The 4,422-nt window shown below is 38.0% G+C and overlaps 2 long non-coding RNA genes across 2 annotated transcripts; both read right to left on the reverse strand.

Annotated features, from left to right (window-relative positions):
• Window positions 2,850–3,490, reverse strand: LOC109950553. The gene is made up of 3 exons (XR_002272787.1): window positions 3,287–3,490; window positions 3,065–3,207; window positions 2,850–2,984 (listed from the first exon to the last, which is right to left on the reverse strand). It is a non-coding gene; the product is annotated as an uncharacterized LOC109950553 (long non-coding RNA).
• On the reverse strand, window positions 3,697–4,107 carry LOC109950588. The gene is made up of 3 exons (XR_002272837.1): window positions 4,026–4,107; window positions 3,820–3,915; window positions 3,697–3,735 (listed from the first exon to the last, which is right to left on the reverse strand). It is a non-coding gene; the product is annotated as an uncharacterized LOC109950588 (long non-coding RNA).

A 4,422-nucleotide genomic window follows, 5' to 3' on the forward strand; every position in this document is an offset into this window, starting at 1 on the left:
ATCTTTCATTTCAAACACAACACTTAATTAATCAATAACCTCTTGAACTAAACTATCTTTAGAACCAGTCAAGATAATATCATCACCATAGAGGAGAAGAATAACACTATCTGAACCAACATGCTTAACAAAAAGACTTGGATCAGAAAGAGAAACAGTAAAACCAATGGCTGGAAGATGACCTGTGAATTTTGCATTCCAAGCTCTGGGTGCTTGTTTTAGCCCATAAAGAGATTTTCTTAATTGACAAACATGGGTTGGATACTTAGAGTCTTCAAAACCTTGAGGTTGGCACATAAACACTTCTTCTTCAAGGTCACCATAAAGAAAAGCATTTTTCACATCAAGTTGTCTAAGAGACCACCTGTTCATAGCAGCAATACTCAAAACCAATCGGACTGTTGTATGCCTTACAACAGGGCTAAACGTCTCACTAAAATCTAGACCAGGAGCTTGACTGAAACCTTGTGCAACCAAGCGAGCCTTATGTCTTGCTACAGACCCATCTGAGTTCTTCTTGACTCTATAAACCCATCGGCTACCAACAATGTTTTTATCCACAGGCATAGAAACTAAATCCCATGTACCTTGGGTGTACAAAGCTTCAATTTCTTCTCTCATAGCCTGTATCCAAACAGATGACTGAGAAGTAGCCTTATAAGTGGCTGGTTCAGCAGCGTCATGAAGAGAAGGAATAGTAGTAAGATAGCATTGATATTCCTCAAATGGCTTAGGCTTGACAATACCACTCTTAGACCTTGTATGCATAGGATGCATAGGAGGAGGCATAAACTGTGAAGAAGATTCTTGAGAAGGCAAAAGAACTTGTAATTGTTGAGCATTAAGAACTTGTAAATTCTCTGTAGAGTTTGCACTCGAACCAACCAAAACAGGATCACCACCAAAGAGGCAGAAACACGGGAAGGGATATCAGAGGATTGTGAGGAAGCAAGATTAGGAACTGGACTAGAATCCAAGGAAGGCACATGATGCGAAATAGAAACTACAATAGGTGAAGCCTTGAAAGAAGATGAAAGACAAGAGGAAATATTAGATTTGCTAAGCCTCATCAAACTAGAAGTCAGAAGTTTCAGAAGTTTCATTGATAAGCCTCATCAAACTAGAAGTTTTTTAATTTGAATTATGAATTCAGAACTAAAAGCTCATGATATGCAGAAAATGGCATACATTGTCCACAATCGACTTTTCAATATATTTCTGCTCTAGCAATTTATCGTCCAAATTCTGGACTCTCTGTGTCAGGTGCTTCTTTGTGTTCTGTCCAGCATAAGAATGTTTAATACTGTGATTTCAATTGTTTATACAAATTCTATAAGTAATATTGATGAGTGCTGTAAATCTATTTGATGTTGGGAACAAACATGGTCCCATTAACAGAAACTCAAACAAAACAAGAATTTTTTTTATTTTTTTTTGGCATAGACAGCCGAAAAGAAACTTATAGCAATAGCCTCTGTCACGCTCTCCAGACGTTTATGCAATTTTGAAACAGCAGCATTCATACTACACTTTGTCACATACATAAGATCTGAGAATTTTAGACCCTAACCATTTGTGAAGAGCAAATATTAGATTTTCTTAAAGAAGACAACAACTCACAGAACCAATGGATGAAATAATATGAACATAAATATATCATCTGGATACCTTTCACCACATGTAACCATAACCCAATGCCCCCAAGGTAGCTGTTGGCATTATTAGTGATGTCAAACCTATTAAAAAAATCAAAGAAAAAATATAACCAAGTATAAAATGTTTCTATTGCATTATGAAATACATACGTGTAAGGAATTAATCGTTTTACAACTTAACCAAAAAGTCAGGGCAGGAGCATGCATTCATTGAGTGGTTATAAGCAAGAGGAAAAAGCACAAAGCATGCTAAGAATTCATTTGAACACAGAAGAGAAAGTAAGCTACCTTGCAATTTGGTTGTCATTCCCCTTTAGGACGGCTCTTTGTAGTGACGAGTCTAGTTGCCGGACCTCAGCTGCCAGTCGGCGCACCTAAAACAAAGTAACACAGGAAAATTGATATCCATTACAAAAAACAAAAATTGAACACGAGAAAGCATCATTCGACACTAAATTTATAGCAGTTTTTCCAATACCTGTGATGCGATCGCATAAAAGTCACCTTCTGATTGTTCTCCGGTTCCATTGAACAAAGGCTGCAAACAAAACAGAAATAAACACAAATCCTTCAATTTTTTGAGCAACAAGACACAAGCTCCGAAATAAATAAACTATCTAACTGATCAAAACCCTAGTTTACCAAATGCATTACAAAATTAAAAACTCATACAAAAATAACACCAAATACAAATGTTCTGCGAGTTCCACTAGCAAAGCAGAGTACAAATCATGAAAATGGTACCTGAAGTTCACCGATCAATTCAGATAATTTACCATTCTTACGCAGGATGGTGCTAGTATACCCTGTAGAAAGAGAACAATCACTCAGATCGAATGCAGCTAAATACACAAGGAAACTAATCCAGTATGCAAGATGAAAGAGGAGTGATTGGTACCTACTCCAGCGAAGATCAGCAAACACAGTATGAGGTTCCAAATTCAAATAACAACATAATGCTAAGCAAAAAAGTAGAATTGCTGCCGAAATTATTTAAGACGAACTAAGTCAAAACTAAATGGAGAAATGTTAACAAAGTTGTATGCTTCAGTAAGTCCAGTAACAGATTCCCAAAACCACAGAAACAATGGCTACAAAAGCATCCATAAAGAGCAACTATGTTTATATATAGAGGTGTACAAAATAGTTAACCTTCAAAATCGAAACAGTGTGTGTGCCATGTAAGGCAATAAGCCACTGCTTCTAGACTGTACAATATTACACCTCACAATAATAACTAAACCAACTAGCTCTAGCAAAAAGGCAGGATGACCATATAAAGTACCCCCAGCAAAGCATCTACGTCTGCATCTTCATATAAAGGAGTTCCTAACATAAGTAATGAGCAAAGTGAATTTCTAAGTCATAAGTCCAGAGTGAGGTGAATTCAAGGACATTAAGACATTTACCTCATAAATATGCCTCCCCCCTTAAACCCTCAATTGCAAGCTTCAGTCGGTAATATTTGATCTTCAAAGGGTCAACTTTATCTACCGAAATCCCAGCACTGAGATGCTCGATGAATTTGACGGTCATGATTCCGCAAGACGTACTGTGAGGCTATAAGTTGGGAAATTAGAACTGCAGTTATGTACAATTTGGATAAACTGCACTAAATTCACAAAGCTTACCCATCTCGTTGTTGTGGCACATCTGCAATGCTGCAAACTGAGAATGGCGTAAACGTCGACATCTTCAGCCCCTTTTGCTTAACCTCTTCAACCTCAGAATCTTCATAAAAGTGCATATCGTACAGCACTCGTGCCAGCGTATCGCTAATAGGGTGCAGAAGTGTAACCAGCTTCGAACATTTGGTAAAAGCAACATAGGAGTCATACACAGTTGCAGTATGTCTGACGAAATCAATTTCGATTGCAACCCAGTGAGACCCTTTAAGATTATATGAAAAATAGACCTTCCGGACTTTTGTCCAAGCTTGGCCATACCCGTGTTGCCACGTACCACGCACAAAGTAATGTATATTCTTCAGCTTGCTGGGTGGAAGGTCAACGGTGTTTGAAGCAGCTACCTTCTTCGATCAACGTTTCTTGGCAGTCGGTTTGAACGGCTCTAGAAATTGCTGCATAAATTGAAATGAAAGCATATTAGAAAATCACAACCGAAAGCAAATGAAGCAGTGAATGTAACATGGTAACATGTTTACCTGCAAGCAACAATCTGCCGTTGTCCAGTCAGTTCCAAATACCAACGGATGAGAGAGTTGCCTTTTCCGGATAAGAAAGGTTGCCATGTCCAGGTGCTGAAAGTTGACACATATAATATCAGCACAATTTCATACAACTGTACACTTAAAAAAGGTGAGAAAACAATTGAATTATCGCAATAAAGTAGAGCTTTGTGCATTCTTACCCTTGAGCTAATCCATTCCGTTTCATCGATAAGTCTATAGAAAAAATCAGCGCCCACTGAAAATGATTCCAGCTGCACCTCCACACTACAAAAGGCAAACTTGCAACGGTTACTTTTGTAGTCATCTCATAATTCTGACTTTGTTGATGACAAAAATACACATGTATATTAAAGCAAACTCTACATTTTCTCATTAGTCTATGACTACATACTAGAATAGGATGAAGATTGGATTTCAAAGGTAAAGAATCCTAACCTGATATCGTTTTTTCAGGCAGTGCAAAACTCTATTACTGCCTTCACATCTTCAATGGGCACGGATTTTAATGGATCAAAACATGGCGGGGTTGCAGTCGCAGCCGACGCACTCATCGTCCTCTTCTTCCTCAAAGGATCA

Source organism: Prunus persica, chromosome G8, assembly GCF_000346465.2.
Source record: "Prunus persica cultivar Lovell chromosome G8, Prunus_persica_NCBIv2, whole genome shotgun sequence".
Taxonomy (NCBI): domain Eukaryota; kingdom Viridiplantae; phylum Streptophyta; class Magnoliopsida; order Rosales; family Rosaceae; genus Prunus; species Prunus persica.